Raw genomic sequence first — 13,620 nt, 5'->3', positions numbered from 1 at the left:
AGCAAAATCATATAAAGGCATATTCATCTAGTTGCTTACAGGGGGCTAGAAGACTATTTAAATAATAGTTGTTTTCTGGCAAATCTCCAATAGTTTCTAGTTGCTGGTTTTCAGTGTAACTGTGGGGCTGTTGGGTTTGAAGGCTACAGAAGGACCAACAATGTGATAAAGTGTTTCCTTTTAAGTAAAAATCCAGATGTTTTGCTTACACAAGCACACCTACCTGTTGTACTCTTTTGTTGCATTTTCAGGTTTCTGAACACTTTGATTTTGGCAATTTCTTCTAGTGTTCCTTTTCATTTTATGAGAAGTTAGATTGACATCACCCTCTTCTATATACATTTTCCACCTCGTTCAACAGGTTTTTCTATCGTTTTCCTTTTTTGGTAGGGATGGTAGTGTGTAGAGTTAGTGTGTTAGCTAAGTGAGTGTTTTTGTGAACTTGACGCAATCTAAGATATATGGTAAAAGGAGATCTTAGTTGAGAAAATGCCTCCAGCAGGTTGACCTTAGATAAGCTTCAGGAACATATTCTTGATGAATGCTTGATGTCTGAGGGTTGAGACCACAGTGCATAGCACTACCTCTGGGCAGGCGATTCTGAGTTGTTTAAGGAAGTGGACTGAGCAAGCAATGGGGAACAAACTGTAAGAAGCATTTCTTCATGACCTCTGCTTCAGTTCTTGCCTCAAGGTTCCTTCCTTGATTTCCTGTCCTGATTTCCCTCCCTCGTGGACTATAAACTCTAAGATGGCATAAACCCTATCTTTCCCAAGTTGCTTTTGATCGTGGTGTATCTTATAGACCAGAAGCAGAGTAGAACCAGAAGGAACGGAGTAGCCTTGCTTTACATGGATGATAGGCACAGCAGGGGAAATATCTGCCTGGGAAATGCACGACAAACAAAGATGTCAAAACAAGATTCAAGTTGACAGCATGTTCTTGCTTGTAGTTCTTTTGTTAAGACACAGGCCGGTGGAGTGCTCTGATAAGCATAGCTCCTCAGTGTTACTGCCTTCTCTTTCCCTGGGTAGGGTTATTGTAGTGAGTATATATATATATATATATATATATATAGTCCTAGCCTGAATCTATATTTTCTACTTTCCCCCCTTGTATCTAGGGGATCATGTTACTTTTACCTGAGTATATAGATCCTGAGTAAGAAATGTTGAAGATACTGGAATTATAGGTACAGGGGGATCTAGGATTCTATATCAATAAACCCATTGGGTTTTTACAACTTGTTTTTGTTTTATTTTGTGTTTTCTCTTTGGGAGAAATCAACTTTACTGATTGGTTATTGTATATTTCTGGTTGTTTTGTTATGTATCAAATAGAATGTCCCTATTTGATATATACACACACACACACATATATACATATATACACACACATATATACATATATATGTATACATAAAGTATATGTAGAATATATATTCCTATATTCATGTATATATATATTGCTAACACTGCTGGGCTTTGAGGATCTCAATGTGAGCCCCTCCACTGTATAGTCAGCCAATCTGAGCTAATCTACCTGGGCCATCACAATTAGCTAGTAAAACTCTTTGGTCAGAAGGAAGAACACATATTTGTCAGGTTGGGGTTGGTGACTTGTCCCCTGAGGAGAAGACCATCCTAAGAACAAAAAGCTAACCTCTAACTGTCCAACGAACACGCTTGCTACACCTAGAAAGAATGGGTTTCTTTTATGTGGGCCCAGCAGGGCTTCTCTAGGCCAAGGTCAGCCTCTTAAAAGAGACAATGTCAGGTTGGAAATATCAGGAGAGCAGACTGATGTCAAATTTAACATCTGGAGAGTCATTCTGGGAGTTAGGGGTGGTAGAGAAAATGGCACGGGGTGGGAGCAGGGGACACTGGTAGTGATTTGGGACACATGTGAGACTCCCCAGGGACCCCTTGAATCAGAGAGCTATGGACTAGAGATTCTGGAGGTTTTGCCAGGCAGGGTTACGGAAGGGACAGATCTTTTGTTGCTTCATTTTGACATACATTTCTCATTGAACCATCAGGCATTTGAAACCTGAGGAAACACAGCCTTTACATAGGCTATGATGAGCTAGGTTATGCAGCTTATAATAGAGGCTGAGAGAGAGGCTGTGATTTCCGTCGGTCCTTTGCTCATTCTCTTTCATTGTCTGAAGTCTACATTTTTTCCCCGTCTCCTTAATTGTGTGGCCACTGGGACTAGAGAGCTGGTGGATGGAGTTCTGAGAACTCCAGGGGAATGTTGTAAGAAGAAACTCTTTCCTATTGATCCCCTCGGCTCCCAGTAAGCTCTGTATTTGGATTGCTTTGGATGTGGGGGGAACAGGGCAAGGGCAAACATCCAGTCACTTACATTTTCTGGAGCTTTGTGGTTTGTACTCAGAAGCGCAGTGAACTGATAATGATGGCAAGCAGAGGTTAAATCCCCATCTCATCGTCAAACCGGGAAGAATAAAGGATTTGTATTCAGTCACACAATGTGGAACGAGGGCAGCTCTTAAAATAATTGCTCAGGGTGCTTGTATTTTTTTTTAAACAGCCTCTATCTGTATGTGATAAAGTCTGCTCAAAAAGAAACTTTTGACTAGACATATAATAAATGAGAAATGTCCTTGGGGAAAGGAAAACACCTGTTTTCTCCACTCTGATCAGTTCCCTCCCAATTAATTCCCCAGGGATATGTAGGTGGCAGACATCAAGAGCACAGCTTCCCACCCTACTTCCTTTCAGTCTCTGTCCTAGCGCAAGTCCCCCAGGCGTTTTAAAACTAGAGAGTTATTTTATTCTTCTGTTGGCAAACTGGCTTGCCTTTCCACAGCCCCTGCAGAGCCCCGGGAGTAGCCTGCTCCCGCTCACCCAACTCTCCAAAGCCCATTGCGGGAAGGAGCCCTAGAAACAAGGGGGTGCCTTTGCCTTTGACCATACATGGGTCTCAGAACAGCAGCAGAAGGACTGGCCTATGCCCTTAGCAGGCAGGCAGCTGTGCTTCTCTTAGAGTGGAGAGAGAGGGGGAGAGAGTGGGGGGAGAGAGAGAGACACACACACAGAGGGATAGGGAGGGGAGAGAGAGAGAGAGACAGAGACAGAGACAGAGAGAGACAGAGAGACAGATCGACACTGAGACACTGCTCAAAATCTCAGGTGCTTTTCCCTCCCCATACATTACCTCAGAATTTTAGCCAGAGTAGAAGTGACCCAAAGGGAGCTGTTTGTAAAAGCTCTCCCTTCTGAAATGTATCTCTGCCCGACCAAGTGCTTCTGGAAACCACCGAAGGACATCTCCCTCAGAAGTTTAATTTCTTGTTCTTTTCTATTAACTTGCTTTCCTACATCTTACTTACATTTGGCGACTGCCTTCATTTTACTTCTGTGAGAGTTGAAGGTGATATTATTTAATACCCACACATACACCTTCCCACACAGGGGCTACACCTTGTTCCATTCAAAGCCCTCAGAATAAAAGAGAAAATTCAGGCAGATAATTAGTCCTGTTCTTTCCTGTTGGTGGCTGAACACAGTTTTGGTTGACTGGAGCCATGGTGCTTCAGCTAAGGGCAGTAAGAATGGCGAGGGAGAGTGTAGCCAGACCCACAACTCCATCAACCTCATTGGTTATAAATTAAGCTCTATGTATGGATTGAAGCTCTCCTTCCCAGTAGACACTCTGGCTCACCCCTGAAAGTGCATTGCCTGGGCGGGTGAGGGGTGGTGTGCTTTGAACAGCCTTAGTTTATCTTTGGCAGCATTGGTTGCCATTCCAACTTTGGGGTTTTAGCCTTAATTGGGAGAACCAGATAAATACAATGGGTTTGTTGCTTAGAGATGATGGCCCAGGTGTTGTCACTTAGAGCCGAGTTCTTGTCTCTTTGCTCAATACCCCCACGCCCAGTGTCTCTCTCTGTTCCATAGCTGGCCTGTAGCCCTTAAAGACAGGAAAGCCCTTGTGGAAATGCCTGTTAAGCACACAGTAACAGGAGTAGTCCAGCAGGAATAAGCCAGCAGTCTCTGCCTGGTATTTGAACATAATTTAATGAGTGCCCAGAATTCATCTGTAAACGCACATTGTTAATTTAGGGCCTGCTATCCATTAATTAGGGCTTTAGTGGCAAGTGCCACTGAGCTATCTGCACTGTTTAAGGTTACGTCAGGCCCTAGTAAACGGCTCGCTGATAACAAGGCGCATCCATCTTCATTACTCGGCCACTCCTGTCTGTCTGTGCTCAGCATCTTCGAAGGGCTTATGCCTGTTGGAACTGAAGAATTAAACTTTTATCCAAACCAGATTCTGATCTTTCACCTTTTCTGATTCCTTGAGCACTTCCCATTTATTCTGCCTAAATGACATCTGATTACCTAACGTGGAATGGAGCAGGGGCTTAACCTAAAACAGTCTGCAGACCTTGGTCCTCGGCTGGGACGTTCCAGTGGGTTAAACATGAGGGAAGCCTGCACACTTCCATTTCATCTGATACTGGGCGCAGTATAAAAGAAACGGTTTCTGATGTTTTTTCCCCTTCTCATGAGGTAGCAGTTCCAGTAGGCTTTTTTTTTTTTAATGCCAGAGAAATACAGGAAATTAATTTTAGACTTGAAGAATAAATGTCCCAATTGCTTCGAGTTTACTTTCGCAGTGTTTCTCTCTCTGAAAATATGTATTATTTGAGGCAGTCACAGTGCCAAATGAAATAATTCCAACCACCTAAACAGCCCTGCGTGTCAAGCCCTCAGCTGTATAAACGGAGTCACACTGGAGGTACATGCTCAGTCACCAGGGCTCCAAATCCTGCCCTCCCTTTTCCATTTCTAGGCCTGCAGTTAGGGCAGGCAGGGAGCTCTGACACCACGGAGGATCCTGTCCTACAGAAAATTATAAAAGTGTGAGTCCGCTTATCCTCCAAAGGCTAGGCCAGAGGACATGTGTTAGCCGAACTACCATTGGCAGACGGTTTCTGTAAGCATTTGATTTGGGGAAAGGAGTGAGCTACCTGGCATGGCAGCTTAACACATTTAGGGTGCTTGCTGGGAAAGCCCACTGCTCCCCTGAACCACGGTTCAATTTTAAGCCTTGCTGGGCAGGATGGGTTGTTGTAACTAGGTGGAGAAGAAGCTCCGAGAGCTTCAGTGTGCGAGGAAGAGGGGAGGAGGAGGAGGAGGCGGCGCTGCATCCTGGAATGGTAGCCCGAGGGAGGGCAACTGAAACCTTTGCACCGCTGAGCTGGCACAGTTATCACAGGGTGCCAGTCTATACTGCGGGCCTGCAGTGTGATGCTGTTTGGGGTGCACGCTGCCAATTGGCTTAGAAAATGCAGATCCCACTCTCAGATAGAGAGAGCAGGAGGCAAAATGTCAGCTGACTGACATTCCTAACAATAGGGGCTTCCTCAGCTCAGAATGCTGAAGTGTGGATCCCAGCTGGGTTGCAGCGGGAGTGAGGTAAAGTTGTGCCCTCTCACCACCATGCCCATCGAGGCTGGCGTTCTGCTGGAGGCTCCTGCCCTCGTTGGGAATGCCATCTTGCCTCTCCTCCTTTTTATTTTGTAATTCAATTTTACAAACACTAAGTTTTTTTTTCTTTTTTTTAACAGAAAATCATCTTCTGGTCTTACATCATACTGAACACAAATAGATAATGCACCAAGGAGAGAGAGAGAGAGAGAGAGAGAGAGAGAGAGAGAGAGAGAGAAAATGCAAACCAAACAAAAGGCTTGGTTTATTGCATGGAGTCATGAAGTCATCTACATCATATGTGATTGAAAGAAATAATCTTAGGCTGAGTGTTCCTCAAAGTCATAAGAATGAGGCACTGGACACTTGAGGCAAGAGCTCGTTGAAGCTGACGTACTACAAAGTAAAACACATTCTTCCTCAGTGAAAGAGAAAGCCAAGATATTGTGGGGGCAAAAGGGACAATGGGGTCTGTGAAACAGAGGTCAGAGTTGAAGGTTTTGGCTACACACAGGTATTTTAATTAAAAACAAAATCAGTCAGGAATTCTGTTGCAACAATTCTGCATGCAGACTGCTGGTCAGAAAAGCACTCAATTGTTCAGTTTTATTGTTCAATATTACATTAAAAATTTTTAGGCTCTTCAGGTCAAGGCGACTTTTAAAAGGTTAAAAGCTACTCAAAAGGGATTCCATAGCCATAAAAGGAAATGAGATTAAGCATAAAGACTGATGGAGGAAAAAAACAATAATTTAGATAAACTGCTATTGCCTTTAAAATGTTTTGGCTTTTATCAGGCAAAGAATTGTAATGATTCGTGGATTGGCTGTTGTATCCAAGAAAGAGTCATGAGATGTGAATCATTTTCTTGCTTCTCATTGTTTGGTGTGTTTGAGACAAGGCCCCAGCTTTCTTTGGTTACATTCTTTCTAATGGTTAGGGAGAAGTAATTGCCTGGCTCCAACTTCCATCTGTCAACTCTTGACCTTGCTGGCTGTGCATCTGTAGCATCAGACACTGTTGTCATGGGAAGAATTATGATGTTTCAGTCGAATATATTGCAACGTTAACAAATCCATAACATGATCTGGATCACATGGAAGGGGTTACACCATGTATTTCTGAGATCCTCCAGAAAAGCGAGTGGGATATCCCCATTCATCCCCGCCACTCACCACCAACTGAGAAAGTCATCGTCTTACCATGCAGAGGCTAAATCAGAACCTCAAACCTGAAGGGATTCTTGTAAGGAGAATTTGTGGTTCAGCAACAGCAACCTAACCCATTACACGCCTTTACTGTCACGCCATCCATCCCACTGTTGGCTCCCTTGGGTAACCATGGAATGCAGGACCTCATTGGAACCTCCCCATGTTCACCCAGAATACTTACCTGCTGGATTCAGTTCTCAGTCCCAGAAAACTAAACCTGCAGAATGCAGATCTCTTAGAACAGGTTAGATCAGCTCGAAGGGATCATAGCCTCATGGCAGGCTGGTACTTCCTGGAAAAACCTATGCTTATCAAATAACATTTTGACAAGAAAGAAAGAAGTGAGTTGACATAAATGTTTAATTTGATCTTCTGTGGAAACTGGATTTGGTCTGACAAAGTCAAAATGCATAGAAATAATATTCTGAACACCAAACATTTATTTTTGTGGTCCTACTTTTGAACAAATAAGCATTCTAAATCAGTAGGAGGAGAGTCTAAAATTCCCATTTCAGAAAATGTGAACCCTAACAAAGAGCCTGTTTTACTTGTCTTTCATATCTTTCCTATATATACACTCTGAGAAGAGGATTGCTGTTGTGTCCATTCAAATGATTGGTGCCTTAGATCCCAAGATGGCAACACAGAACCGATACATTTGAGAGACACTGAAAATGCAGAAGTAAAAAAATCAAAACAAAACAAATTCACTCCTCCCAACACCCTCAATGTAGTTGGCCCTGACTGAAGAAAATCTATGATATGAAACCCATAATGTACAGATGAATAAATTAAGGATGATTATTCACATTGTAAAAAGAGTCTTTACAGAATTCCCCTAGGGTTCTTCTCAAGGCTGAGCTTCACTAGCTCATGTAAGTGTTTGTATACAGACCATTAACTGTTTGACAGGCAGGCCAGAGATGCAGGTAGGAGGAGGAGGTGCCTAAACAGTAGTAGAATCACTGGTACCCTAGGGTCTCATGTCTCATGTAAAACATTGATGAGACAATAACAGACGTCCGGTGAAAACATGGTATTTACTTAGAAGATGGCCTTCTATCTTGGGGCTATTGGAGGAATATCTGTATTATGTGGTCTTAAGTGTTAACTCAGCCACCTGTTAGGATAGTCTTGATGGAGTTATGTGATTTCTCTGAACACCAATCTTGTAGCGTTACAAGAGTTTATATGTCACATAAATATATATATATACATATATAATATATACACATATTATATATAAATATGTACATATCTACATATAATATATATGTAAATATATTAGTTTATAATATGCACATATATATGTACATGTAGCACTTAAAAAGGAGCCTTATATTGTATACAGATTTCTAAGATGTTTCTAGAAAGATTTATAACATATTAAGTATTCTCTAAAGCAAAAACTATGAATGTGATCATCAACCTAGAAGAGCTCTTACACATGCACACATCCATGCACATGCAAGCACACATGCACATAGGCATGTATGAGCACACACTTGCACACATACTCCAACTCCCCCACCCCAAATTTCCAAATACCCTCCAGTCCTGAAAAGGAAAAAAAGAAGTCCAAACATTGCAAAAATGAATACGTTTCTCTTTGGGTTTTCCAAGAAAGTCAATCTGTAATTTAACTCTCTTTGAAATGATTGCTCAGACTTCAGTTTGCTGTGTGTTTGGAGGGGAAAAAAAAACCCGCAAGATTTGGAAGCGCATAGAGGCAATCAAGAATGTGATGTCTGTTGGTTTCTCTGTGTTACCGGGCTTTGATGCACTTATTTTTGAATTAGTTATTTTAAGAACAATAGCACCAGGTTGAAATACAGCTTTATTTGTGGTAGGAGAAAACCAAGCTTCTTGCTTGGTTGACTTTGCATGACTCACACAAGAGTGGACGTGCCCCGTGTGTGTTCCACCCAGTGCAGCTGCTGAGCACAGCTTTCAGCTCAGAATGGACATTAATTGATATTTTCAAAGGGAGCAACCGGTAACAAAGATGTCCTGGCCTGCCCCCCTGGTCTGGCGAAATGGTCAAATGATTGAGTTTAATGGGTTGTCAAACTCTCATTGTTCACAATAGGCAGGAAACTCGGATAGTGTGTCTGACAGTGGTCAATGTACATGCTCTGGCCTCTTAGAGTCAGCAGCTACACAAAAGAGTGGAGGCTCATTGTGACTGAGACAGCTCATGATGGCCTCCTATGGACCTGTGGGCTCCTGTAGGCACATGGCAACTCCCACATGTTTAAGGACCAGATAATGATACAATTTTAAATTATGAAAGCATCCTAGTATTGAATATATTCTTCTCTTAGGCTCCCTAAACCTCTCCTCCACTTGCAATTGGTTATATGCCTTGTCAACTCTGTGGTCATGTGAAAAGACCCCTGATCTAGTCCTCTGACCTAAGTCTTGGTTAGATCCAGGAGGAGTAAAAGTATTCTTTCTGTTCCTCAGGAGTTTCTATGAGTGAACCCCAGTAGAGATGGCATGAAAATAGTTCATAAGTGAAGGACATACAATTATTTCCTTCACAACCTGAAATTCTTCACAGGTATGGAAATACCAGTGTTAAGGTACAGTTGATCTTTACCAACTTCTTAGCATACTGGCAAATCATTAACCTTTATTACACTATTGTCTTAAAATTTTAGTGATTTTTGAATCATGTTTCCAGAGACATTTCTCAGATTCAGAAAACATGGAAAGCTGTGTTTTTATTTCTGAAATCAGGCATTCACATCTCATCTCAAGGCTCAGGGATCTGTCAGGAAGAGGGCCCAGAAAGATTGTATGAACCAGAGGTGGTGGATAACTTCAAGAAAACTGGTTTTTTGAAACAACAGGGCAGATGCCCATATAAATTCACAGTGATTGTCACAGCATGCTTAAGACCTATATGAGTTCCAGCCAGGCAAAACCCCCAGCATAGAGGGAAGAAGGAGAAATCAGAATCCTACCACTGGCTGAGGGCCAGTAAGCACTGCTCACTGCTGGGAGAAGCATTGCTCGCTGCTGGGAGAGGTAGAATCAATTGTTATTGTTTTTAATGGTGTGTCTCTGGTAGGCTGAACATAAAGCAGAGAAGTCCCCAATCTCAAGACTAACTGGGCAACAGAAAGTGGCCTCAATGGGGAGAGAGAGAGAGAGAGAGAGAGAGAGAGAGAGAGAGAGAGAGAGAGAGAGAGACAGAGAGACAGAGAGACAGAGAGAGAGGAGAGAGAACTGTCACCACTACCCCCACCAAAATAAAACAGGAGTCAGTTGAATGGGAAGGGGTAGGAGGGTAGGAGGTTAGAGATGATGGTTAGGGGAGGAGTTTGTGTATGGATAATTATGTTCAAAATATATTGTAGGAAATTCTCAAAGAAGGAAAAAACATACTATTTTGATAAAGAATGAGAGGCAGAATGTTGTTTAGGTGGGAGAAGATAAACTTGGGCTTCAGAGACCAGGCTGCCTTGGAAGCAAAGGCAGGTTTCACACTCATCACCCCTTGCTACTGATGTTCTAAGCCCAAGTTTATCTTCTCGTTTCCCTTACTCCTTACTTGCCCCTCCTAGCACTTCATACAAGAGGAATTGAGCCATTTGTTCATGGGCCTACTTGCTTAATGTCTGTCTTTAAAGCTAGACAGTGAGTGTGCCCATGGTGATGGGGACCTGGCCTCTGGGTCATTGTTAGAGATGTGGGTCTTACACAGAGTAAATACATGGCAAATGCTGACCAAATATGAAAGACCGATATTCCTCTTCTCGTTCTTCTCAGTGGAAATAGGTGTCTACATGACAGAAGCCTCCCTGAAGTTTTTTTTCTATTTATGAATTCTTATTTTTAGACATCAGCTATCATGTAAATATAGTGACTCATACATGTGCAGAGGAGAAATAGAGTGACATATAGATTTCCTCAAATATTTCCAAAGGAAATGACTTTCACTGCCTCTCGGGGCACTCTGATATTTGCCACCATGTGGCTAGATACCACACCGTATTGTTGGTTTGTTTGGTTTTTTTGAGACAGGGTTTCTCTGTGTAGATGTTGTGTTGGCTGTCCTGCAACTCACCCTATAGACCAGGCTGGCGTTGTACTCGTAGTTCCACCCGTCTTTGTCTCTTGGGTGCTGAGATAAAGGCATGCACCATCACCACCCAGCGTAGTCTCGGTTTTCTTAAGAAAACAAGAATATCCACTGACTTGCAGACTTATGGCTCTGTCTTCGCCTCAGTCCCTGCTCAGCTCTAATATTTATTCTTGGTGCCATTTTGGTTGTTGCTGTTTTAGGTTTTCTGTGGAATCACACTACTCAACCAGTCTACTTATTCTATGTTCACTAGTAGTTTTCATCCACTGGCTTTAGATGCACTTTCCTTTTGCTGATGGAGATGAGACAGAACAACTCACCAAACAATGAGTCTACTGCTCACATAGGTTTTTTTTTTTTTTCCATTGTACTTGTGGATTGGTTTAAGCTGTTCTTACATTCTTTTTCTCAGATTATGTTTTCATTTCCTCTTTCTCCTCCGCCTCCTCTTCCTTCTCTTCTTCCTCCTCTTCTTCCTCCACCTCTTCCTTCTCCTCCTTCTTGTCTTTTGGGTTGTTTGAGACTATGGTTCTGTATTATTAAAATATACCAGGTAAACTTTCTGATTTCTTTCATCTCTAAAATAGCTCGTAGATAACATTGTAGTTAATACGGAATTCTATGTTTAAAATGGCTCTGTTGTCCTTGGTACCCTGTTACTACTAAAAGTAACTGATGGTCATCTGTTTACTCATTTCTCACTTAGTGACTGTTCTTTTTCATCCTTAAAAGTTTGGTAAAGATTTTTCTTCATGTTTAGTAGTCTAAACTTTTACCAAAGTTAGCATTTAGTGAAAATTTTTATATACTTGATATTTATTGGATTTGTCAATTCTTAGATTAGTTTTCTTTTCTTTTTTTCCCTGTGGGAGAAAATTTTCTCTATTTTCTCTTGTTACTTCTTTGTTTATTTCAGTTCCTTTCTATTTATTGTCTCCTACTACCTATATACAGATTTGTTTAAGGTTCTCTGAACTTATGCTCTATATGTACTTTTAATGTAGATTTAATTCTTCTAAGAGAACATGGGGGGCTCTTTTTCATATAACAAATACAATATATTCTTGACTTGGATAATTAAAATCTTAAAACATTTAAAAAGATTTAGCTTATTTTTTAAATTCTCTCCTCTCTTTCTCTCTCTCTCTCTCTCTCTCTCTCTCTCTCTCTCTCTCTCTCTCTTTCTCTCTCTCTCTCTCTGTCTCTCTGTCTCTCTGTGTGTGCACATATAGATATATATTTGCATGAGTGCATGCATCTGCAGAGGCCAGAGAGGGAGCTGGATCCACTGCAGCTGGAGTTACAGGTGGTTGCTAGCCACCGAACCTAAGTGCCAAGACGTGAACTCAGGTTCTCTGCAAGAACAGTGTGTGTTATTACTGTTGAGCCATCTTTCCAGCCCCTAAAGTTTAATGTTTTCTTAATTCTTTCCATTACAGCTGTTTCCATGGAGATTTGTTTCTGTGTTTACATTCATCTTTTTTTCTCTTTTATTTGGTTTCCCTTCAATGTTTGGTAATCTCTGAATAATAACTAATTTTGTGCACAAAAGACTACCTTATTAGTGTCGTGGCTGGCACAGGTAACCTTCGAGATGAAATAGACTATTTTATCAAAGAGGACAGCATACTAAATGGAAAAGAAGCCACCAGGCTCTTTGTCAAAGGCAAACTCTTGTTTTTTTCTTTCTAGAACAGGAACAGGCTTGGGGCACCACAGCTGCCAATCAAGTGAGAGGAAAAGGGGCTTCTTAGCCTAGATCTAGGAGCTTGCGTGAAGAAGCAGTTCCCACTTTTATTATATTTTCTCTCCCCTGCTCCTGTATTTTAGGTTGTTCCTGATACTGGGGTTTGTCTAACAAGGTATTCCAGTCTGACTCCTGTCTGCAAGCATCTCCTCAAGCTCTGCCCTGCCAATCTCTTTCCCTCTCCCCACCTTTCCATTTTGTTTTACTATTTATTTATTTGTATAGTTTGTCCCAAGGTTTAAATTTTATTGTCATTTTTTTGTTTCTGGTGGGCATTGGCATTTCTATGGAGATCTGCAACAGATGGGAGGCCAAATAAATTGTCTAGCTATCAGCTTGAAGTAATGAAATGTTGTTGCTGACCTACTGTGGCTCTACAGGGTTACAGAACTGCTCACAAACAGATATACCTAACTGCAAATCGACGAATTTCCATACAGGCTCCCCAGACCTTGCTAAACATTCCTCTTGGGTCAATTAGGAGTTAACGGTGTTACAGGCTTTAGATGATTTTAAATTGTCCCCCCAAATTCTTTCCAGTTTCATGTGTGTGTAGATCACTCAACAGAATAACCATCTAGACATGCCTGATCAAAGAAGGCAAAGATAACAATCCAAGGGAAAGCACCGGACTCTACTCTGAGGTACTACACATTTTTGTTCATTGGGCTTGACCACCTCTACCTTGGATCAGCCAGGAAAATAATTGATGTAATTCTGGAGCCAAGAATGATAACTTGTGAGGATCCGTGGAGAATTGGCAGGACCCCAGATCACTGCAGAAAAGCCAAAGGAAGGACCTACTTTTAAAATGGAATAAAAGGTTGTTTGAGAATAAATGACTGTCCTGTAAAGAGAAAGCAGTAGATATGGCATAGTTCCACCCGGATAACTCTGGACCATCTAGAGTAGCAGTGAACGTGAAGACTAGAGGAAATTGATCCACATCTGTGACATCACCAGGACAGGAAGCACCCAAAGCAGAACACACTTTTCATTGAAAACATTTAAAATGTAAATTTTAATCTATTATCTCCATGTATGAGGATTTTGATTCACATTTTGTTATTAATGTAGTTGAATGAAGGCATCTGGGTTGGGGCACATTGT

Source organism: Mus caroli, chromosome 3 (assembly GCF_900094665.2).
Source record: "Mus caroli chromosome 3, CAROLI_EIJ_v1.1, whole genome shotgun sequence".
In the NCBI taxonomy this organism is placed as follows: domain Eukaryota; kingdom Metazoa; phylum Chordata; class Mammalia; order Rodentia; family Muridae; genus Mus; species Mus caroli.
This window is presented reverse-complemented; position numbering follows the sequence as displayed.